Here is a 26,328-nt window from a genome sequence, read left to right on the forward strand (position 1 = left end):
AACAAAGTTGAAAATTAGCCTTATTTCAGTGAGAGCTGCAGAAAGAAGCAATAAAATTTCACTGAAAGCTGATGATAAAATTGACTTAAGATTTCAATGCAAATACTATATATAACTAGTTTAGCATGCTGAGTTCTGCTTGGCAAGCCATGAAAGACTCTTGAAAACCATTTGGAACAAAAGTTACAGCACATTTGAACAAAGTTGAAAATTAGCCTTATTTCAGTGAGAGCTGCAGAAAGAAGCAATAAAATTTCACTGAAAGCTGATGATAAAATTGACTTAAGATTTCAATGCAAATACTATATATAACTAGTTTAGCATGCTGAGTTCTGCTTGGCAAGCCATGAAAGACTCTTGAAAACCATTTGGAACAAAAGTTACAGCACATTTGAACAAAGTTGAAAATTAGCCTTATTTCAGTGAGAGCTGCAGAAAGAAGCAATAAAATTTCACTGAAAGCTGATGATAAAATTGACTTAAGATTTCAATGCAAATACTATATATAACTAGTTTAGCATGCTGAGTTCTGCTTGGCAAGCCATGAAAGACTCTTGAAAACCATTTGGAACAAAAGTTACAGCACATTTGAACAAAGTTGAAAATTAGCCTTATTTCAGTGAGAGCTGCAGAAAGAAGCAATAAAATTTCACTGAAAGCTGATGATAAAATTGACTTAATATTTCAATGCAAATACTATATATAACTAGTTTAGCATCCTGAGTTCAGCTTGGCAAGCTGTGAAACACTCTTGAAAACCATTTGGAACAAAAGTTACAGCACATTTGAACACAGTTGAAAATTAGCCTTATTTCAGTGAGAGCTGCAGAAAGAAGCAATAAAATTTCACTGAAAGCTGATGATAAAATTGACTTAATATTTCAATGCAAATACTATATATAACTAGTTTAGCATGCTGAGTTCTGCTTGGCAAGCCATGAAAGACTCTTGAAAACCATTTGGAACAAAAGTTACAGCACATTTGAACAAAGTTGAAAATTAGCCTTATTTCAGTGAGAGCTGCAGAAAGAAGCAATAAAATTTCACTGAGAGCTGATGATAAAATTGACTTAATATTTCAATGCAAATACTATATATAACTAGTTTAGCATGCTGAGTTCTGCTTGGCAAGCCATGAAAGACTCTTGAAAACCATTTGGAACAAAAGTTACAGCACATTTGAACAAAGTTGAAAATTAGCCTTATTTCAGTGAGAGCTGCAGAAAGAAGCAATAAAATTTCACTGAAAGCTGATGATAAAATTGACTTAATATTTCAATGCAAATACTATATATAACTAGTTTAGCATGCTGAGTTCTGCTTGGCAAGCCATGAAAGACTCTTGAAAACCATTTGGAACAAAAGTTACAGCACATTTGAACAAAGTTGAAAATTAGCCTTATTTCAGTGAGAGCTGCAGAAAGAAGCAATAAAATTTCACTGAGAGCTGATGATAAAATTGACTTAAGATTTCAATGCAAATACTATATATAACTAGTTTAGCATGCTGAGTTCTGCTTGGCAAGCCATGAAAGACTCTTGAAAACCATTTGGAACAAAAGTTACAGCACATTTGAACAAAGTTGAAAATTAGCCTTATTTCAGTGAGAGCTGCAGAAAGAAGCAATAAAATTTCACTGAGAGCTGATGATAAAATTGACTTAATATTTCAATGCAAATACTATATATAACTAGTTTAGCATGCTGAGTTCTGTTTGGCAAGCCATGAAAGACTCTTGAAAACCATTTGGAACAAAAGTTACAGCACATTTGAACAAAGTTGAAAATTAGCCTTATTTCAGTGAGAGCTGCAGAAAGAAGCAATAAAATTTCACTGAAAGCTGATGATAAAATTGACTTAAGATTTCAATGCAAATACTATATATAACTAGTTTAGCATGCTGAGTTCTGCTTGGCAAGCCATGAAAGACTCTTGAAAACCATTTGGAACAAAAGTTACAGCACATTTGAACAAAGTTGAAAATTAGCCTTATTTCAGTGAGAGCTGCAGAAAGAAGCAATAAAATTTCACTGAAAGCTGATGATAAAATTGACTTAAGATTTCAATGCAAATACTATATATAACTAGTTTAGTATGCTGAGTTCTGCTTGGCAAGCCATGAAACACTCTTGAAAACCATTTGGAAAAAAAGTTTGGGCAAAATTTTCCTTGTTGGTGGAAGATTATATTTTGAGAGGAACATTTTTTTTAACATAGGAAGAATTTTTTTTACGAATTTTTTTTTTTCTGAATGAAGAATTTTTTTGAGGTGACTGTTGTGGGGAACTTTTTTTTTTCAATGGCATATGAAAACTGCTATCGAAACGTTCTTCTTATTGCAATGTTTGGCATCCTGAGTTAAGCTTGGCAAGCTGTGAAACACTTGAAAACTATTTGGAAAAAAAGTTTGGGCAAAATTTTCCTTTTTGGTGGAAGATTATATTTTGAGAGGAACATTTTTTTTAACATAGGAAGAATTTTTTTACGATTTTTTTTTTCTGAAGGAAGAATTTTTTTGAGGTGACTGTTGTGGTGAACTTTTTTTTTTTTCAATGGCATATGAAAACTGCTACCGAAATGTTCTTCTTATTGCAATGTTTGGCATCCTGAGTTCAGCTTGGCAAGCTGTGAAAAACTCTTGAAAACCATTTGGAAAAAAAGATTGGGCAAAATTTTCCTTTTTGGTGGAAGATTATATTTTGAGAGGAACATTTTTTTTAACATAGGAAGAATTTTTTTACGATTTTTTTTTTCTGAAGGAAGAATTTTTTTAAGTAGACTGTTGTGGTGAACTTTTTTTTTTTTCAATGGCATATGAAAACTGCTACCGAAATGGTCTTCTTATTGCAATGTTTGGCATCCTGAGTTCAGCTTGGCAAGCTGTGAAACACTCTTGAAAACCATTTGGAAAAAAAGTTTGGGCAAAATTTTCCTTTTTGGTGGAAGATTATATTTTGAGAGGAACATTTTTTTTAACATAGGAAGAATTTTTTTACGAATTTTTTTTTTCTGAAGGAAGAATTTTTTTGAGTTGACTGTTGTGGGGAAATTTTTTTTTTCCCATTGCATATGAAAACTGCTACCGAAACGTTCTTCTTATTGCAATGTTTGGAATCCTGAGTTCAGCTTGGCAAGCTGTGAAATACTCTTGAAAACCATTTGGAAAAAAAGTTTGAGCAAAATTTTTCTTTTTGGTGGAAGACTATATTTTGAGACGAAGATTTTTTTTAACATAGGAAGAATTTTTTTTACGAATTTTTTTTTTTCTGAAGGAAGAATTTTTTTGAGGTGACTGTTGTGGGGAAAAACTGCTATCGAAACGTTCTTCTTATTGCAATGTTTGGCATCCTGAGTTCAGCTTGGCAAGCTGTGAAACACTCTTGAAAACCATTTGGAAAAAAAGTTTGGGCAAAATTTTCCTTTTTGGTGGAAGATTATATTTTGAGAGGAACATTTTTTTTAACATAGGAAGAATTTTTTTACGATTTTTTTTTTCTGAAGGAAGAATTTTTTTGAGGTGACTTTTGTGGTGAACTTTTTTTTTTTTCAATGGCATATGAAAACTGCTACCGAAATGTTCTTCTTATTGCAATGTTTGGCATCCTGAGTTCAGCTTGGCAAGCTGTGAAACACTCTTGAAAACCATTTGGAAAAATAGTTTGGGCAAAATTTTCCTTTTTGGTGGAAGATTATATTTTGAGAGGAACATTTTTTTTAACATAGGAAGAATTTTTTTACGATTTTTTTTTTCTGAAGGAAGAATTTTTTTTGAGGTGACTGTTGTGGTGGACTTTTTTTTTTTTCAATGGCATATGAAAACTGCTACCGAAATGTTCTTCTTATTGCAATGTTTGGCATCCTGTGTTCAGCTTGGCAAGCTGTGAAACACTCTTGAAAACCATTTGGAAAAAAAGTTTGGGCAAAATTTTCCTTTTTGGTGGAAGATTATATTTTGAGATGAAGATTTTTTTTAACATAGGAAGAATTTTTTTACGAATTTTTTTTTTCTGAAGGAAGAATTTTTTTGAGGTGACTGTTGTGGGGAACTTTTTTTTTTCAATGGCATATGAAAACTGCTATCGAAACGTTCTTCTTATTGCAATGTTTGGAATCCTGAGTTCAGCTTGGCAAGCTGTGAAATACTCTTGAAAACCATTTGGAAAAAAAATTTTAGCAACACTTTTCTTTTTGGTGGAAGATTATATTTTGAGAGGAAGATTTTTTTTAACATAGGAAGAATTTTTTTACGATTTTTTTTTTTCTGAAGGAAGAATTTTTTTGAGGTGACTGTTGTGGTGAACTTTTTTTTTTTTTCAATGGCATATGAAAACTGCTACCGAAATGTTCTTCTTTTTTTGCAATGTTTGGCATCCTGAGTTCAGCTTGGCAAGCTGTGAAAGACTCTAGAAAACCATTTGGAAAAAAAATTTGAGCAAAATTTTTCTTTTTGGTGGAAGATTATATTTTGAGATGAAGATTTTTTTTAACATAGGAAGAATTTTTTTACGGATTTTTTTTTTTCTGAAGGAAGAATTTTTTTGAGGTGACTGCTGTGGGGAACTTTTTTCTTTTCAATGGCATATGTTTTCTTAATATTTCAAGACAAACACTATATACAACTTGTTTGGCATCCTGAGTTCAGCTTGGCAATCTGTGAAAGAATTGAAAACCATTTGGAAAAAAAGTTTGGGCAAAATTTTTCTTTTTGGTGGAAGATTACATTTTGAGAGGAAGATTTTTTTTAACATAGGAAGAATTTTTTTACGATTTTTTTTTTCTGAATGAAGAATTTTTTTGATGTGACTGTTGTAGGGAACTTTTTTTTTTTTCAAAGGCAAATGAAAACTGCTTCCAAAATGTTCTTAATATTGGTGGAAGATTATATTTTGAGAGGAAGATTTTTTTTAACAAAGGAAGAATTTTTTTTACGAATTTTTTTTTTTCTCAAGGATGAATTTTTTTGAGGTGACTGTTGTGGGGAACTTTTTTCTTTTCAATGGCATATGTGTTCTTAATATTTCAATACTATGTACAACTTGTTTGGCATCCTGAGTTCAGCTTGGCAATCTGTGAAAGACTCTTGAAAACCATTTGAAAAAAAAGTTTGGGCAAAATTTTTCTTTTTGGTGGAAGATTACATTTTGAGAGGAAGATTTTTTTTAACATAGGAAGAATTTTTTTACGATTTTTTTTTTCTGAATGAAGAATTTTTTTGATGTGACTGTTGTAGGGAACTTTTTTTTTTTTCAAAGGCAAATGAAAACTGCTTCCAAAATGTTCTTAATATTGGTGGAAGATTATATTTTGAGAGGAAGATTTTTTTTAACAAAGGAAGAATTTTTTTTACGAATTTTTTTTTTTCTCAAGGATGAATTTTTTTGAGGTGACTGTTGTGGGGAACTTTTTTCTTTTCAATGGCATATGTGTTCTTAATATTTCAATACTATGTACAACTTGTTTGGCATCCTGAGTTCAGCTTGGCAATCTGTGAAAGACTCTTGAAAACCATTTGAAAAAAAAGTTTGGGCAAAATTTTTCTTTTTGGTGGAAGATTACATTTTGAGAGGAAGATTTTTTTTAACATAGGAAGAATTTTTTTACGAATTTTTTTTTTCTGAAGGAAGAATTTTTTTGAGATGAATGTTGTGGGGAACTTTTTTTTTTCAAAGGCAAATGAAAAATGCTTCCAAAAAGTTCTTAATATTTCAATACAAACACTATGTACAAGTGTACAAGTGTTTCAATTTCACTGAAAGCTGATGATAAAACTGACTTAATATTTCAATGCAAATACTATATATAACTAGTTTAGCATGCTGAGTTCTGCTTGGCAAGCCATGAAAGACTCTTGAAAACCATTTGGAACAAAAGTTACAGCACATTTGAACAAAGTTGAAAATTAGCCTTATTTCAGTGAGAGCTGCAGAAAGAAGCAATAAAATTTCACTGAGAGCTGATGATAAAATTGACTTAAGATTTCAATGCAAATACTATATATAACTAGTTTAGCATGCTGAGTTCTGCTTGGCAAGCCATGAAAGACTCTTGAAAACCATTTGGAACAAAAGTTACAGCACATTTGAACAAAGTTGAAAATTAGCCTTATTTCAGTGAGAGCTGCAGAAAGAAGCAATACAATTTCAATGAAAGCTGATGATAAAATTGACTTAAGATTTCAATGCAAATACTATATATAACTAGTTTAGCATGCTGAGTTCTGCTTGGCAAGCCATGAAAGACTCTTGAAAACCATTTGGAACAAAAGTTACAGCACATTTGAACAAAGTTGAAAATTAGCCTTATTTCAGTGAGAGCTGCAGAAAGAAGCAATAAAATTTCACTGAAAGCTGATGATAAAATTGACTTAAGATTTCAATGCAAATACTATATATAACTAGTTTAGCATGCTGAGTTCTGCTTGGCAAGCCATGAAAGACTCTTGAAAACCATTTGGAACAAAAGTTACAGCACATTTGAACAAAGTTGAAAATTAGCCTTATTTCAGTGAGAGCTGCAGAAAGAAGCAATAAAATTTCACTGAAAGCTGATGATAAAATTGACTTAATATTTCAATGCAAATACTATATATAACTAGTTTAGCATGCTGAGTTCTGCTTGGCAAGCCATAAAAGACTCTTGAAAACCATTTGGAACAAAAGTTACAGCACATTTGAACAAAGTTGAAAATTAGCCTTATTTCAGTGAGAGCTGCAGAAAGAAGCAATAAAATTTCACTGAAAGCTGATGATAAAATTGACTTAATATTTCAATGCAAATACTATATATAACTAGTTTAGCATGCTGAGTTCTGCTTGGCAAGCCATGAAAGACTCTTGAAAACCATTTGGAACAAAAGTTACAGCACATTTGAACAAAGTTGAAAATTAGCCTTATTTCAGTGAGAGCTGCAGAAAGAAGCAATAAAATTTCACTGAGAGCTGATGATAAAATTGACTTAAGATTTCAATGCAAATACTATATATAACTAGTTTAGCATGCTGAGTTCTGCTTGGCAAGCCATGAAAGACTCTTGAAAACCATTTGGAACAAAAGTTACAGCACATTTGAACAAAGTTGAAAATTAGCCTTATTTCAGTGAGAGCTGCAGAAAGAAGCAATACGATTTCAATGAAAGCTGATGATAAAATTGACTTAAGATTTCAATGCAAATACTATATATAACTAGTTTAGCATGCTGAGTTCTGCTTGGCAAGCCATGAAAGACTCTTGAAAACCATTTGGAACAAAAGTTACAGCACATTTGAACAAAGTTGAAAATTAGCCTTATTTCAGTGAGAGCTGCAGAAAGAAGCAATAAAATTTCACTGAAAGCTGATGATAAAATTGACTTAAGATTTCAATGCAAATACTATATATAACTAGTTTAGCATGCTGAGTTCTGCTTGGCAAGCCATGAAAGACTCTTGAAAACCATTTGGAACAAAAGTTACAGCACATTTGAACAAAGTTGAAAATTAGCCTTATTTCAGTGAGAGCTGCAGAAAGAAGCAATAAAATTTCACTGAAAGCTGATGATAAAATTGACTTAATATTTCAATGCAAATACTATATATAACTAGTTTAGCATGCTGAGTTCTACTTGGCAAGCCATGAAAGACTCTTGAAAACCATTTGGAACAAAAGTTACAGCACATTTGAACAAAGTTGAAAATTAGCCTTATTTCAGTGAGAGCTGCAGAAAGAAGCAATAAAATTTCACCGAGAGCTGATGATAAAATTGACTTAAGATTTCAATGCAAATACTATATATAACTAGTTTAGCATGCTGAGTTCTGCTTGGCAAGCCATGAAAGACTCTTGAAAACCATTTGGAACAAAAGTTACAGCACATTTGAACAAAGTTGAAAATTAGCCTTATTTCAGTGAGAGCTGCAGAAAGAAGCAATAAAATTTCACTGAGAGCTGATGATAAAATTGACTTAATATTTCAATGCAAATACTATATATAACTAGTTTAGCATGCTGAGTTCTGTTTGGCAAGCCATTAAAGACTCTTGAAAACCATTTGGAACAAAAGTTACAGCACATTTGAACAAAGTTGAAAATTAGCCTTATTTCAGTGAGAGCTGCAGAAAGAAGCAATAAAATTTCACTGAAAGCTGATGATAAAATTGACTTAAGATTTCAATGCAAATACTATATATAACTAGTTTAGCATGCTGAGTTCTGCTTGGCAAGCCATGAAAGACTCTTGAAAACCATTTGGAACAAAAGTTACAGCACATTTGAACAAAGTTGAAAATTAGCCTTATTTCAGTGAGAGCTGCAGAAAGAAGCAATAAAATTTCACTGAAAGCTGATGATAAAATTGACTTAATATTTCAATGCAAATACTATATATAACTAGTTTAGCATGCTGAGTTCTGCTTGGCAAGCCATGAAAGACTCTTGAAAACCATTTGGAACAAAAGTTACAGCACATTTGAACAAAGTTGAAAATTAGCCTTATTTCAGTGAGAGCTGCAGAAAAAAGCGATAAAATTTCACTGAAAGCTGATGATAAAATTGACTTAATATTTCAATGCAAATACTATATATAACTAGTTTAGCATGCTGAGTTCTGCTTGGCAAGCCATGAAAGACTCTTGAAAACCATTTGGAACAAAAGTTACAGCACATTTGAACAAAATTGAAAATTAGCCTTATTTCAGTGAGAGCTGCAGAAAGAAGCAATAAAATTTCACTGAGAGCTGATGATAAAATTGACTTAATATTTCAATGCAAATACTATATATAACTAGTTTAGCATGCTGAGTTCTGTTTGGCAAGCCATGAAAGACTCTTGAAAACCATTTGGAACAAAAGTTACAGCACATTTGAACAAAGTTGAAAATTAGCCTTATTTCAGTGAGAGCTGCAGAAAGAAGCAATAAAATTTCACTGAAAGCTGATGATAAAATTGACTTAATATTTCAATGCAAATACTATATATAACTAGTTTAGCATGCTGAGTTCTGCTTGGCAAGCCATGAAAGACTCTTGAAAACCATTTGGAACAAAAGTTACAGCACATTTGAACAAAGTTGAAAATTAGCCTTATTTCAGTGAGAGCTGCAGAAAGAAGCAATAAAATTTCACTGAAAGCTGATGATAAAATTGACTTAAGATTTCAATGCAAATACTATATATAACTAGTTTAGCATGCTGAGTTCTGCTTGGCAAGCCATGAAAGACTCTTGAAAACCATTTGGAACAAAAGTTACAGTACATTTGAACAAAGTTGAAAATTAGCCTTATTTCAGTGAGAGCTGCAGAAAGAAGCAATAAAATTTCACTGAAAGCTGATGATAAAATTGACTTAATATTTCAATGCAAATACTATATATAACTAGTTTAGCATGCTGAGTTCTGCTTGGCAAGCCATGAAAGACTCTTGAAAACCATTTGGAACAAAAGTTACAGCACATTTGAACAAAGTTGAAAATTAGCCTTATTTCAGTGAGAGCTGCAGAAAGAAGCAATAAAATTTCACTGAAAGCTGAAAAAAAGTTTGAGCAAAATTTTTCTTTTTGGTGGAAGATTATATTTTGAGAGGAAGATTTCTTTTATCACAGGAAGATTTTTTTTATCGACATTGGTTTTTTTTGGAGGAAGAATTTTTTTTCGGTTGACAGTGGGAATTCTTTTTTTGAAGGCAAATGAAAACTGCTTCTGAAATCTGCTTTATATTTCAATGCAAATAATTGAAAGTACAACTTGTTTGGAATCCTGAGTTCAGCTTGGCAAGCTGTGAAATACTCTTGAAAACCATTTGGAAAAAAAGTTTGGGCAAAATTTTTCTTTTTGGTGGAAGACTATATTTTGAGACGAAGATTTTTTTTAACATAGGAAGAATTTTTTTTACGAATTTTTTTTTTTCTGAAGGAAGAATTTTTTTGAGGTGACTTGTGGGGAACTTTTTTTTTTCAATGGCATATGAAAACTGCTATCGAAACGTTCTTCTTATTGCAATGTTTGGCATCCTGTGTTCAGCTTGGCAAGCTGTGCAACACTCTTGAAAACCATTTGGAAAAAAAGTTTGGGCAAAATTTTCCTTTTTGGTGGAAGATTATATTTTGAGAGGAACATTTTTTTTAACATAGGAAGAATTTTTTTACGATTTTTTTTTTTTCTGAAGGAAGAATTTTTTTGAGGTGACTGTTGTGGGGAACTTTTTTTTTTCAATGGCATATGAAAACTGCTATCGAAACGTTCTTCTTATTGCAATGTTTGGCATCCTGAGTTCAGCTTGGCAAGCTGTGAAACACTCTTGAAAACCATTTGGAAAAAAAGTTTGGGCAAAATTTTCATTTTTGGTGGAAGATTATATTTTGAGAGGAACATTTTTTTTAACATAGGAAGAATTTTTTTTACGAATTTTTTTTTTTCTGAAGGAAGAATTTTTTTGAGGTGACTGTTGTGGGGAACTTTTTTTTTTCAATGGCATATGAAAACTGCTATCGAAACGTTCTTCTTATTGCAATGTTTGGCATCCTGAGTTCAGCTTGGCAAGCTGTGAAACACTCTTGGAAACCATTTGGAAAAAAAGTTTGGGCAAAATTTTCCTTTTTGGTGGAAGATTATATTTTGAGATGAAGATTTTTTTTAACATAGGAAGAATTTTTTTACGATTTTTTTTTTCTGAAGGAAGAATTTTTTTGAGGTGACTGTTGTGGGGAACTTTTTTTTTTCAATGGCATATGAAAACTGCTACCGAAACGTTCTTCTTATTGCAATGTTTGGAATCCTGAGTTCAGCTTGGCAAGCTGTGAAATACTCTTGAAAACCATTTGGAAAAAAAGTTTGAGCAAAATTTTTCTTTTTGGTGGAAGACTATATTTTGAGACGAAGATTTTTTTTAACATAGGAAGAATTTTTTTTACGAATTTTTTTTTTTCTGAAGGAAGAATTTTTTTGAGGTGACTGTTGTGGGGAACTTTTTTTTTTCAATGGCATATGAAAACTGCTATCGAAACGTTCTTCTTAATGCAATGTTTGGCATCCTGAGTTCAGCTTGGCAAGCTGTGAAACACTCTTGAAAACCATTTGGAAAAAAAGTTTGGGCAAAATTTTCATTTTTGGTGGAAGATTATATTTTGAGAGGAACATTTTTTTTAACATAGGAAGAATTTTTTTTACGAATTTTTTTTTTTCTGAAGGAAGAATTTTTTTGAGGTGACTGTTGTGGGGAACTTTTTTTTTTCAATGGCATATGAAAACTGCTATCGAAACGTTCTTCTTATTGCAATGTTTGGCATCCTGAGTTCAGCTTGGCAAGCTGTGAAACACTCTTGAAAACCATTTGGAAAAAAAGTTTGGGCAAAATTTTCCTTTTTGGTGGAAGATTATATTTTGAGAGGAACATTTTTTTTAACATAGGAAGAATTTTTTTACGATTTTTTTTTTCTGAAGGAAGAATTTTTTTGAGGTGACTGTTGTGGTGAACTTTTTTTTTTTTCAATGGCATATGAAAACTGCTACCGAAATGTTCTTCTTATTGCAATGTTTGGCACCCTGAGTTCAGCTTGGCAAGCTGTGAAACACTCTTGAAAACCATTTGGAAAAAAAGTTTGGGCAAAATTTTCCTTTTTGGTGGAAGATTATATTTTGAGATGAAGATTTTTTTTAACATAGGAAGAATTTTTTTACGAATTTTTTTTTTCTGAAGGAAGAATTTTTTTGAGGTGACTGTTGTGGGGAACTTTTTTTTTTCAATGGCATATGAAAACTGCTACCGAAACGTTCTTCTTATTGCAATGTTTGGAATCCTGAGTTCAGCTTGGCAAGCTGTGAAATACTCTTGAAAACCATTTGGAAAAAAAGTTTGAGCAAAATTTTTCTTTTTGGTGGAAGACTATATTTTGAGACGAAGATTTTTTTTAACATAGGAAGAATTTTTTTTACGAATTTTTTTTTTTCTGAAGGAAGAATTTTTTTGAGGTGACTGTTGTGGGGAACTTTTTTTTTTCATTGGCATATGAAAACTGCTATCGAAACGTTCTTCTTATTGCAATGTTTGGCATCCTGAGTTCAGCTTGGCAAGCTGTGAAACACTCTTGAAAACCATTTGGAAAAAAAGTTCGGGCAAAATTTTCCTTTTTGGTGGAAGATTATATTTTGAGAGGAACATTTTTTTTAACATAGGAAGAATTTTTTTACGATTTTTTTTTTCTGAAGGAAGAATTTTTTTGAGGTGACTGTTGTGGTGAACTTTTTTTTTTTTCAATGGCATATGAAAACTGCTACCGAAATGTTCTTCTTATTGCAATGTTTGGCATCCTGAGTTCAGCTTGGCAAGCTGTGAAACACTCTTGAAAACCATTTGGAAAAAAAGTTTGGGCAAAATTTTCCTTTTTGGTGGAAGATTATATTTTGAGAGGAACATTTTTTTTAACATAGGAAGAATTTTTTTACGATTTTTTTTTTCTGAAGGAAGAATTTTTTTGAGGTGACTGTTGTGGTGAACTTTTTTTTTTTCAATGGCATATGAAAACTGCTACCGAAATGTTCTTCTTATTGCAATGTTTGGCATCCTGAGTTCAGCTTGGCAAGCTGTGAAACACTCTTGAAAACCATTTGGAAAAAAAGTTTGGGCAAAATTTTCCTTTTTGGTGGAAGATTATATTTTGAGATGAAGATTTTTTTTAACATAGGAAGAATTTTTTTACGAATTTTTTTTTTCTGAAGGAAGAATTTTTTTGAGGTGACTGTTGTGGGGAACTTTTTTTTATCAATGGCATATGAAAACTGCTATCGAAACGTTCTTCTTATTGCAATGTTTGGCATCCTGAGTTCAGCTTGGCAAGCTGTGAAACACTCTTGAAAACCATTTGGAAAAAAAGTTTGGGCAAAATTTTCCTTTTTGGTGGAAGATTATATTTTGAGAGGAACATTTTTTTTAACATAGGAAGAATTTTTTTACGATTTTTTTTTTCTGAAGGAAGAATTTTTTTAAGGTGACTTTTGTGGTGAACTTTTTTTTTTTCAATGGCATATGAAAACTGCTACCGAAACGTTCTTCTTATTGCAATGTTTGGCATCCTGAGTTCAGCTTGGCAAGCTGTGAAAGACTCTTGAAAACCATTTGGAAAAAAAGTTTGAGCAAAATTTTTCTTTTTGGTGGAAGATTATATTTTGAGAGGAAGATTTTTTTTAACAAAGGAAGAATTTTTTTTACGAATTTTTTTTTTTCTCAAGGATAAATTTTTTTGAGGTGACTGTTGTGGTGAACTTTTTTTTTTTTTCAATGGCATATGAAAACTGTTACCGAAATGTTCTTCTTTTTTTGCAATGTTTGGCATCCTGAGTTCAGCTTGGCAAGCTGTGAAAGACTCTAGAAAACCATTTGGAAAAAAAATTTGAGCAAAATTTTTCTTTTTGGTGGAAGATTATATTTTGAGATGAAGATTTTTTTTAACATAGGAAGAATTTTTTTACGGATTTTTTTTTTTCTGAAGGAAGAATTTTTTTGAGGTGACTTGTGGGGAACTTTTTTCTTTTCAATGGCATATGTTTTCTTAATATTTCAATACAAACACTATATACAACTTGTTTGGCATCCTGAGTTCAGCTTGGCAATCTGTGAAAGACTTGAAAACCATTTGGAAAAAAAGTTTGGGCAAAATTTTTCTTTTCGGTGGAAGATTACATTTTGAGAGGAAGATTTTTATTAACATAGGAAGAATTTTTTTACGATTTTTTTTTTCTGAAGGAAGAATTTTTTTGATGTGACTGTTGTAGGGAACTTTTTTTTTTTCAAAGGCAAATGAAAACTGCTTCCAAAATGTTCTTAATATTTCAATACAAACACTATGTACAACTTGTTTGGCATCCTGAGTTCAGCTTGGAAAGCTGTGAAAGACTCTTGAAAACCATTTGGAAAAAAAGTTTGAGCAAAATTTTTCTTTTTGGTGGAAGATTATATTTTGAGAGGAAGATTTTTTTTAACAAAGGAAGAATTTTTTTTACGAATTTTTTTTTTTCTCAAGGATACATTTTTTTGAGGTGACTGTTGTGGGGAACTTTTTTCTTTTCAATGGCATATGTGTTCTTAATATTTCAATACTATGTACAACTTGTTTGGCATCCTGAGTTCAGCTTGGCAATCTGTGAAAGACTCTTGAAAACCATTTGAAAAAAAAGTTTGGGCAAAATTTTTCTTTTTGGTGGAAGATTACATTTTGAGAGGAAGATTTTTTTTAACATAGGAAGAATTTTTTTACGAATTTTTTTTTTCTGAAGGAAGAATTTTTTTGAGATGAATGTTGTGGGGAACTTTTTTTTTTCAAAGGCAAATGAAAAATGCTTCCAAAAAGTTCTTAATATTTCAATACAAACACTATGTACAAGTGTACAAGTGTTTCAATTTCACTGAAAGCTGATGATAAAATTGACTTAATATTTCAATGCAAATACTATATATAACTAGTTTAGCATGCTGAGTTCTGCTTGGCAAGCCATGAAAGACTCTTGAAAACCATTTGGAACAAAAGTTACAGCACATTTGAACAAAGTTGAAAATTAGCCTTATTTCAGTGAGAGCTGCAGAAAGAAGCAATACAATTTCACTGAAAGCTGATGATAAAATTGACTTAAGATTTCAATGCAAATACTATATATAACTAGTTTAGCATGCTGAGTTCTGCTTGGCAAGCCATGAAAGACTCTTGAAAACCATTTGGAACAAAAGTTACAGCACATTTGAACAAAGTTGAAAATTAGGCTTATTTCAGTGAGAGCTGCAGAAAGAAGCAATAAAATTTCACTGAAAGCTGATGATAAAATTGACTTAAGATTTCAATGCAAATACTATATATAACTAGTTTAGCATGCTGAGTTCTGCTTGGCAAGCCATGAAAGACTCTTGAAAACCATTTGGAACAAAAGTTACAGCACATTTGAACAAAGTTGAAAATTAGCCTTATTTCAGTGAGAGCTGCAGAAAGAAGCAATAAAATTTCACTGAAAGCTGATGATAAAATTGACTTAATATTTCAATGCAAATACTATATATAACTAGTTTAGCATGCTGAGTTCTGCTTGGCAAGCCATGAAAGACTCTTGAAAACCATTTGGAACAAAAGTTACAGCACATTTGAACAAAGTTGAAAATTAGCCTTATTTCAGTGAGAGCTGCAGAAAGAAGCAATAAAATTTCACTGAAAGCTGATGATAAAATTGACTTAATATTTCAATGCAAATACTATATATAACTAGTTTAGCATGCTGAGTTCTGCTTGGCAAGCCATGAAAGACTCTTGAAAACCATTTGGAACAAAAGTTACAGCACATTTGAACAAAGTTGAAAATTAGGCTTATTTCAGTGAGAGCTGCAGAAAGAAGCAATAAAATTTCACTGAAAGCTGATGATAAAATTGACTTAATATTTCAATGCAAATACTATATATAACTAGTTTAGCATGCTGAGTTCTGCTTGGCAAGCCATGAAAGACTCTTGAAAACCATTTGGAACAAAAGTTACAGCACATTTGAACAAAGTTGAAAATTAGCCTTATTTCAGTGAGAGCTGCAGAAAGAAGCAATAAAATTTCACTGAAAGCTGATGATAAAATTGACTTAATATTTCAATGCAAATACTATATATAACTAGTTTAGCATGCTGAGTTCTGCTTGGCAAGCCATGAAAGACTCTTGAAAACCATTTGGAACAAAAGTTACAGCACATTTGAACAAAGTTGAAAATGAGCCTTATTTCAGTGAGAGCTGCAGAAAGAAGCAATAAAGTTTCACTGAAAGCTGATGATAAAATTGACTTAATATTTCAATGCAAATACTATATATAACTAGTTTAGCATGCTGAGTTCTGCTTGGCAAGCCATGAAAGACTCTTGAAAACCATTTGGAACAAAAGTTACAGCACATTTGAACAAAGTTGAAAATTAGCCTTATTTCAGTGAGAGCTGCAGAAAGAAGCAATACAATTTCACTGAAAGCTGATGATAAAATTGACTTAAGATTTCAATGCAAATACTATATATAACTAGTTTAGCATGCTGAGTTCTGCTTGGCAAGCCATGAAAGACTCTTGAAAACCATTTGGAACAAAAGTTACAGCACATTTGAACAAAGTTGAAAATTAGGCTTATTTCAGTGAGAGCTGCAGAAAGAAGCAATAAAATTTCACTGAAAGCTGATGATAAAATTGACTTAAGATTTCAATGCAAATACTATATATAACTAGTTTAGCATGCTGAGTTCTGCTTGGCAAGCCATGAAAGACTCTTGAAAACCATTTGGAACAAAAGTTACAGCACATTTGAACAAAGTTGAAAATTAGCCTTATTTCAGTGAGAGCTGCAGAAAGAAGCAATAAAATTTCACTGAAAGCTGATGATAAAATTGACTTAATATTTCAATGCAAATACTATATATAACTAGTTTAGCATGCTGAGTTCTGCTTGGCAAGCCATGAAAGACTCTTGAAAACCATTTGGAACAAAAGTTACAGCACATTTGAACAAAGTTGAAAATTAGCCTTATTTCAGTGAGAGCTGCAGAAAGAAGCAATAAAATTTCACTGAAAGCTGATGATAAAATTGACTTAATATTTCAATGCAAATACTATATATAACTAGTTTAGCATGCTGAGTTCTGCTTGGCAAGCCATGAAAGACTCTTGAAAACCATTTGGAACAAAAGTTACAGCACATTTGAACAAAGTTGAAAATTAGGCTTATTTCAGTGAGAGCTGCAGAAAGAAGCAATAAAATTTCACTGAAAGCTGATGATAAAATTGACTTAAGATTTCAATGCAAATACTATATATAACTAGTTTAGCATGCTGAGTTCTGCTTGGCAAGCCATGAAAGACTCTTGAAAACCATTTGGAACAAAAGTTACAGCACATTTGAACAAAGTTGAAAATTAGCCTTATTTCAGTGAGAGCTGCAGAAAGAAGCAATAAAATTTCACTGAAAGCTGATGATAAAATTGACTTAATATTTCAATGCAAATACTATATATAACTAGTTTAGCATGCTGAGTTCTGCTTGGCAAGCCATGAAAGACTCTTGAAAACCATTTGGAACAAAAGTTACAGCACATTTGAACAAAGTTGAAAATTAGCCTTATTTCAGTGAGAGCTGCAGAAAGAAGCAATAAAATTTCACTGAAAGCTGATGATAAAATTGACTTAAGATTTCAATGCAAATACTATATATAACTAGTTTAGCATGCTGAGTTCTGCTTGGCAAGCCATGAAAGACTCTTGAAAACCATTTGGAACAAAAGTTACAGCACATTTGAACAAAGTTGAAAATGAGCCTTATTTCAGTGAGAGCTGCAGAAAGAAGCAATAAAGTTTCACTGAAAGCTGATGATAAAATTGACTTAATATTTCAATGCAAATACTATATATAACTAGTTTAGCATGCTGAGTTCTGCTTGGCAAGCCATGAAAGACTCTTGAAAACCATTTGGAACAAAAGTTACAGCACATTTGAACAAAGTTGAAAATTAGCCTTATTTCAGTGAGAGCTGCAGAAAGAAGCAATAAAATTTCACTGAAAGCTGATGATAAAATTGACTTAAGATTTCAATGCAAATACTATATATAACTAGTTTAGCATGCTGAGTTCTGCTTGGCAAGCCATGAAAGACTCTTGAAAACCATTTGGAACAAAAGTTACAGCACATTTGAACAAAGTTGAAAATTAGCCTTATTTCAGTGAGAGCTGCAGAAAGAAGCAATAAAATTTCACTGAAAGCTGATGATAAAATTGACTTAATATTTCAATGCAAATACTATATATAACTAGTTTAGCATGCTGAGTTCTGCTTGGCAAGCCATGAAAGACTCTTGAAAACCATTTGGAACAAAAGTTACAGCACATTTGAACAAAGTTGAAAATTAGCCTTATTTCAGTGAGAGCTGCAGAAAGAAGCAATAAAGTTTCACTGAAAGCTGATGATAAAATGTACTTAATATTTCAATGCAAATACTATATATAACTAGTTTAGCATGCTGAGTTCTGCTTGGCAAGCCATGAAAGACTCTTGAAAACCATTTGGAACAAAAGTTACAGCACATTTGAACAAAGTTGAAAATTAGCCTTATTTCAGTGAGAGCTGCAGAAAGAAGCAATACAATTTCACTGAAAGCTGATGATAAAATTGACTTAAGATTTCAATGCAAATACTATATATAACTAGTTTAGCATGCTGAGTTCTGCTTGGCAAGCCATGAAAGACTCTTGAAAACCATTTGGAACAAAAGTTACAGCACATTTGAACAAAGTTGAAAATTAGGCTTATTTCAGTGAGAGCTGCAGAAAGAAGCAATAAAATTTCACTGAAAGCTGATGATAAAATTGACTTAAGATTTCAATGCAAATACTATATATAACTAGTTTAGCATGCTGAGTTCTGCTTGGCAAGCCATGAAAGACTCTTGAAAACCATTTGGAACAAAAGTTACAGCACATTTGAACAAAGTTGAAAATTAGCCTTATTTCAGTGAGAGCTGCAGAAAGAAGCAATAAAATTTCACTGAAAGCTGATGATAAAATTGACTTAATATTTCAATGCAAATACTATATATAACTAGTTTAGCATGCTGAGTTCTGCTTGGCAAGCCATGAAAGACTCTTGAAAACCATTTGGAACAAAAGTTACAGCACATTTGAACAAAGTTGAAAATTAGCCTTATTTCAGTGAGAGCTGCAGAAAGAAGCAATAAAATTTCACTGAAAGCTGATGATAAAATTGACTTAAGATTTCAATGCAAATACTATATATAACTAGTTTAGCATGCTGAGTTCTGCTTGGCAAGCCATGAAAGACTCTTGAAAACCATTTGGAACAAAAGTTACAGCACATTTGAACAAAGTTGAAAATGAGCCTTATTTCAGTGAGAGCTGCAGAAAGAAGCAATAAAGTTTCACTGAAAGCTGATGATAAAATTGACTTAATATTTCAATGCAAATACTATATATAACTAGTTTAGCATGCTGAGTTCTGCTTGGCAAGCCATGAAAGACTCTTGAAAACCATTTGGAACAAAAGTTACAGCACATTTGAACAAAGTTGAAAATTAGCCTTATTTCAGTGAGAGCTGCAGAAAGAAGCAATAGAATTTCACTGAAAGCTGATGATAAAATTGACTTAAGATTTCAACGCAAATACTATATATAACTAGTTTAGCATGCTGAGTTCTGCTTGGCAAGCCATGAAAGACTCTTGAAAACCATTTGGAACAAAAGTTACAGCACATTTGAACAAAGTTGAAAATTAGCCTTATTTCAGTGAGAGCTGCAGAAAGAAGCAATAAAATTTCACTGAAAGCTGATGATAAAATTGACTTAATATTTCAATGCAAATACTATATATAACTAGTTTAGCATGCTGAGTTCTGCTTGGCAAGCCATGAAAGACTCTTGAAAACCATTTGGAACAAAAGTTACAGCACATTTGAACAAAGTTGAAAATTAGCCTTATTTCAGTGAGAGCTGCAGAAAGAAGCAATACAATTTCACTGAAAGCTGAAAAAAAGTTTGAGCAAAATTTTTCTTTTTGGTGGAAGATTATATTTTGAGAGGAAGATTTCTTTTATCACAGGAAGATTTTTTTTATCGACATTGGTTTTTTTTGGAGGAAGAATTTTTTTTCGGTTGACAGTGGGAATTCTTTTTTTGAAGGCAAATGAAAACTGCTTCTGAAATCTGCTTTATATTTCAATGCAAATAATTGAAAGTACAACTTGTTTGGCATCCTGAGTTCAGCTTGGCAAGCTGTGAAACACTCTTGAAAACCATTTGGAAAAAAAGTTTGGGCAAAATTTTCCTTTTTGGTGGAAGATTATATTTTGAGAGGAACATTTTTTTTAACATAGGAAGAATTTTTTTACGATTTTTTTTTTTCTGAAGGAAGAATTTTTTTGAGGTGACTGTTGTGGGGAACTTTTTTTTTTCAATGGCATATGAAAACTGCTATTGAAACGTTCTTATTGCAATGTTTGGCATCCTGAGTTCAGCTTGGCAAGCTGTGAAACACTCTTGAAAACCATTTGGAAAAATAGTTTGGGCAAAATTTTCCTTTTTGGTGGAAGATTATATTTTGAGAGGAACATTTTTTTTAACATAGGAAGAATTTTTTTTACGAATTTTTTTTTTTCTGAAGGAAGAATTTTTTTGAGGTGACTGTTGTGGGGAACTTTTTTTTTTCAATGGCATATGAAAACTGCTATCGAAACGTTCTTCTTATTGCAATGTTTGGCATCCTGAGTTCAGCTTGGCAAGCTGTGAAACACTCTTGAAAACCATTTGGAAAAAAAGTTTGGGCAAAATTTTCCTTTTTGGTGGAAGATTATATTTTGAGAGGAACATTTTTTTTAACATAGGAAGAATTTTTTTACGATTTTTTTTTTCTGAAGGAAGAATTTTTTTGAGGTGACTGTTGTGGTGAACTTTTTTTTTTTTCAATGGCATATGAAAACTGCTACCGAAATGTTCTTCTTATTGCAATGTTTGGCATCCTGAGTTCAGCTTGGCAAGCTGTGAAACACTCTTGAAAACTATTTGGAAAAAAAGTTTGGGCAAAATTTTCCTTTTTGGTGGAAGATTATATTTTGAGAGGAACATTTTTTTTAACATAGGAAGAATTTTTTTACGATTTTTTTTTTCTGAAGGAAGAATTTTTTTAAGGTGACTGTTGTGGTGAACTTTTTTTTTTTTCAATGGCATATGAACACTGCTACCGAAATGGTCTTCTTATTGCAATGTTTGGCATCCTGAGTTCAGCTTGGCAAGCTGTGAAACACTCTTGAAAACCATTTGGAAAAAAAGTTTGGGCAAAATTTTCCTTTTTGGTGGAAGATTATATTTTGAGATGAAGATTTTTTTTAACATAGGAAGAATTTTTTTACGAATTTTTTTTTTCTGAAGGAAGAATTTTTTTGAGTTGACTGTTGTGGGGAACTTTTTTTTTCAATGGCATATGAAAACTGCTACCGAAATGTTCTTCTTATTGCAATGTTTGGAATCCTGAGTTCAGCTTGGCAAGCTGTGAAATACTCTTGAAAACCATTTGGAAAAAAAGTTTGAGCAAAATTTTTCTTTTTGGTGGAAGACTATATTTTGAGACGAAGATTTTTTTTAACATAGGAAGAATTTTTTTTACGATTTTTTTTTTTCTGAAGGAAGAATTTTTTTGAGGTGACTGTTGTGGGGAACTTTTTTTTTTCATTGGCATATGAAAACTGCTATCGAAACGTTCTTCTTATTGCAATGTTTGGCATCCTGAGTTCAGCTTGGCAAGCTGTGAAACACTCTTGAAAACCATTTGGAAAAAAAGTTTGGGCAAAATTTTCCTTTTTGGTGGAAGATTATATTTTGAGAGGAACATTTTTTTTAACATAGGAAGAATTTTTTTACGATTTTTTTTTTCTGAAGGAAGAATTTTTTTGAGGTGACTGTTGTGGTGAACTTTTTTTTTTTTCAATGGCATATGAAAACTGCTACCGAAATGTTCTTCTTATTGCAATGTTTGGCATCCTGAGTTCAGCTTGGCAAGCTGTGAAACACTCTTGAAAACCATTTGGAAAAAAAGTTTGGGCAAAATTTTCCTTTTTGGTGGAAGATTATATTTTGAGATGAAGATTTTTTTTAACATAGGAAGAATTTTTTTACGAATTTTTTTTTTCTGAAGGAAGAATTTTTTTGAGTTGACTGTTGTGGGGAACTTTTTTTTTTCAATGGCATATGAAAACTGCTACCGAAACGTTCTTCTTATTGCAATGTTTGGAATCCTGAGTTCAGCTTGGCAAGCTGTGAAATACTTTTGAAAACCATTTGGAAAAAAAGTTTGAGCAAAATTTTTCTTTTTGGTGGAAGACTATATTTTGAGACGAAGATTTTTTTTAACATAGGAAGAATTTTTTTTACGAATTTTTTTTTTTCTGAAGGAAGAATTTTTTTGAGGTGACTGTTGTGGGGAACTTTTTTTTTTCATTGGCATATGAAAACTGCTATCGAAACGTTCTTCTTATTGCAATGTTTGGCATCCTGAGTTCAGCTTGGCAAGCTGTGAAACACTCTTGAAAACCATTTGGAAAAAAAGTTTGGGCAAAATTTTCCTTTTTGGTGGAAGATTATATTTTGAGAGGAACATTTTTTTTAACATAGGAAGAATTTTTTTACGATTTTTTTTTTCTGAAGGAAGAATTTTTTTGAGGTGACTTTTGTGGTGAACTTTTTTTTTTTTAATGGCTTATGAAAACTGCTACCGAAATGTTCTTCTTATTGCAATGTTTGGCATCCTGAGTTCAGCTTGGCAAGCTGTGAAACACTCTTGAAAACCATTTGGAAAAAAAGTTTGGGCAAAATTTTCCTTTTTGGTGGAAGATTATATTTTGAGAGGAACATTTTTTTTAACATAGGAAGAATTTTTTTACGATTTTTTTTTTTCTGAAGGAAGAATTTTTTTGAGGTGACTGTTGTGGGAAACTTTTTTTTTTCAATGGCATATGAAAACTGCTATCGAAACGTTCTTCTTATTGCAATGTTTGGCATCCTGAGTTCAGCTTGGCAAGCTGTGAAACACTCTTGAAAACCATTTGGAACAAAAGTTACAGCACATTTGAACAAAGTTGAAAATTAGCCTTATTTCAGTGAGAGCTGCAGAAAGAAGCAATAAAATTTCACTGAAAGCTGATGATAAAATTGACTTAATATTTCAATGCAAATACTATATATAACTAGTTTAGCATGCTGAGTTCTGCTTGGCAAGCCATGAAAGACTCTTGAAAACCATTTGGAACAAAAGTTACAGCACATTTGAACAAAGTTGAAAATTAGCCTTATTTCAGTGAGAGCTGCAGAAAGAAGCAATAAAATTTCACTGAGAGCTGATGATAAAATTGACTTAATATTTCAATGCAAATACTATATATAACTAGTTTAGCATGCTGAGTTCTGTTTGGCAAGCCATGAAAGACTCTTGAAAACCATTTGGAACAAAAGTTACAGCACATTTGAACAAAGTTGAAAATTAGCCTTATTTCAGTGAGAGCTGCAGAAAGAAGCAATAAAATTTCACTGAAAGCTGATGATAAAATTGACTTAAGATTTCAATGCAAATACTATATATAACTAGTTTAGCATGCTGAGTTCTGCTTGGCAAGCCATGAAAGACTCTTGAAAACCATTTGGAACAAAAGTTACAGCACATTTGAACAAAGTTGAAAATTAGCCTTATTTCAGTGAGAGCTGCAGAAAGAAGCAATAAAATTTCACTTAAAGCTGATGATAAAATTTACTTAAGATTTCAATGCAAATACTATATATAACTAGTTTAGCATGCTGAGTTCTGCTTGGCAAGCCATGAAAGACTCTTGAAAACCATTTGGAACAAAAGTTACAGCACATTTGAACAAAGTTGAAAATTAGCCTTATTTCAGTGAGAGCTGCAGAAAGAAGCAATAAAATTTCACTGAAAGCTGATGATAAAATTGACTTAATATTTCAATGCAAATACTATATATAACTAGTTTAGCATGCTGAGTTCTGCTTGGCAAGCCATGAAACACTCTTGAAAACCATTTGGAAAAAAAGTTTGGGCAAAATTTTCCTTTTTGGTGGAAGATTATATTTTGAGAGGAAAATTTTTTTTAACATAGGAAGAATTTTTTTACGATTTTTTTTTTTCTGAAGGAAGAATTTTTTTGAGGTGACTGTTGTGGGGAACTTTTTTTTTTCAATGGCATATGAAAACTGCTATCGAAACGTTCTTCTTATTGCAATGTTTGGCATCCTGAGTTCAGCTTGGCAAGCTGTGAAACACTCTTGAAAACCATTTGGAAAAAAAGTTTGGGCAAAATTTTCCTTTTTGGTGGAAGATTATATTTTGAGAGGAACATTTTTTTTAACATAGGAAGAATTTTTTTTACGAATTTTTTTTTTTCTGAAGGAAGAATTTTTTTGAGGTGACTGTTGTGGGGAACTTTTTTTTTTCATTGGCATATGAAAACTGCTATCGAAACGTTCTTCTTATTGCAATGTTTGGCATCCTGAGTTCAGCTTGGCAAGCTGTGAAACACTCTTGAAAACCATTTGGAAAAAAAGTTTGGGCAAAATTTTCCTTTTTGGTGGAAGATTATATTTTGAGAGGAACATTTTTTTTAACATAGGAAGAATTTTTTTACGATTTTTTTTTTCTGAAGGAAGAATTTTTTTGAGGTGACTTTTGTGGTGAACTTTTTTTTTTTTAATGGCTTATGAAAACTGCTACCGAAATGTTCTTCTTATTGCAATGTTTGGCATCCTGAGTTCAGCTTGGCAAGCTGTGAAACACTCTTGAAAACCATTTGGAAAAAAAGTTTGGGCAAAATTTTCCTTTTTGGTGGAAGATTATATTTTGAGAGGAACATTTTTTTTAACATAGGAAGAATTTTTTTACGATTTTTTTTTTTCTGAAGGAAGAATTTTTTTGAGGTGACTGTTGTGGGGAACTTTTTTTTTTCAATGGCATATGAAAACTGCTATCGAAACGTTCTTCTTATTGCAATGTTTGGCATCCTGAGTTCAGCTTGGCAAGCTGTGAAACACTCTTGAAAACCATTTGGAACAAAAGTTACAGCACATTTGAACAAAGTTGAAAATTAGCCTTATTTCAGTGAGAGCTGCAGAAAGAAGCAATAAAATTTCACTGAAAGCTGATGATAAAATTGACTTAATATTTCAATGCAAATACTATATATAACTAGTTTAGCATGCTGAGTTCTGCTTGGCAAGCCATGAAAGACTCTTGAAAACCATTTGGAACAAAAGTTACAGCACATTTGAACAAAGTTGAAAATTAGCCTTATTTCAGTGAGAGCTGCAGAAAGAAGCAATAAAATTTCACTGAGAGCTGATGATAAAATTGACTTAATATTTCAATGCAAATACTATATATAACTAGTTTAGCATGCTGAGTTCTGTTTGGCAAGCCATGAAAGACTCTTGAAAACCATTTGGAACAAAAGTTACAGCACATTTGAACAAAGTTGAAAATTAGCCTTATTTCAGTGAGAGCTGCAGAAAGAAGCAATAAAATTTCACTGAGAGCTGATGATAAAATTGACTTAATATTTCAATGCAAATACTATATATAACTAGTTTAGCATGCTGAGTTCTGTTTGGCAAGCCATGAAAGACTCTTGAAAACCATTTGGAACAAAAGTTACAGCACATTTGAACAAAGTTGAAAATTAGCCTTATTTCAGTGAGAGCTGCAGAAAGAAGCAATAAAATTTCACTGAAAGCTGATGATAAAATTGACTTAAGATTTCAATGCAAATACTATATATAACTAGTTTAGCATGCTGAGTTCTGCTTGGCAAGCCATGAAAGACTCTTGAAAACCATTTGGAACAAAAGTTACAGCACATTTGAACAAAGTTGAAAATTAGCCTTATTTCAGTGAGAGCTGCAGAAAGAAGCAATAAAATTTCACTTAAAGCTGATGATAAAATTTACTTAAGATTTCAATGCAAATACTATATATAACTAGTTTAGCATGCTGAGTTCTGCTTGGCAAGCCATGAAAGACTCTTGAAAACCATTTGGAACAAAAGTTACAGCACATTTGAACAAAGTTGAAAATTAGCCTTATTTCAGTGAGAGCTGCAGAAAGAAGCAATAAAATTTCACTGAAAGCTGATGATAAAATTGACTTAATATTTCAATGCAAATACTATATATAACTAGTTTAGCATGCTGAGTTCTGCTTGGCAAGCCATGAAAGACTCTTGAAAACCATTTGGAACAAAAGTTACAGCACATTTGAACAAAGTTGAAAATTAGCCTTATTTCAGTGAGAGCTGCAGAAAGAAGCAATAAAATTTCACTGAAAGCTGATGATAAAATTGACTTAATATTTCAATGCAAATACTATATATAACTAGTTTAGCATGCTGAGTTCTGCTTGGCAAGCCATGAAAGACTCTTGAAAACCATTTGGAACAAAAGTTACAGCACATTTGAACAAAGTTGAAAATTAGGCTTATTTCAGTGAGAGCTGCAGAAAGAAGCAATAAAATTTCACTGAAAGCTGATGATAAAATTGACTTAAGATTTCAATGCAAATACTATATATAACTAGTTTAGCATGCTGAGTTCTGCTTGGCAAGCCATGAAAGACTCTTGAAAACCATTTGGAACAAAAGTTACAGCACATTTGAACAAAGTTGAAAATGAGCCTTATTTCAGTGAGAGCTGCAGAAAGAAGCAATAAAGTTTCACTGAAAGCTGATGATAAAATTGACTTAATATTTCAATGCAAATACTATATATAACTAGTTTAGCATGCTGAGTTCTGCTTGGCAAGCCATG

The sequence above is a fragment of the Ammodytes marinus genome (assembly GCF_949987685.1).
Source record: "Ammodytes marinus genome assembly, chromosome: 4".
NCBI lineage: Eukaryota > Metazoa > Chordata > Actinopteri > Uranoscopiformes > Ammodytidae > Ammodytes > Ammodytes marinus.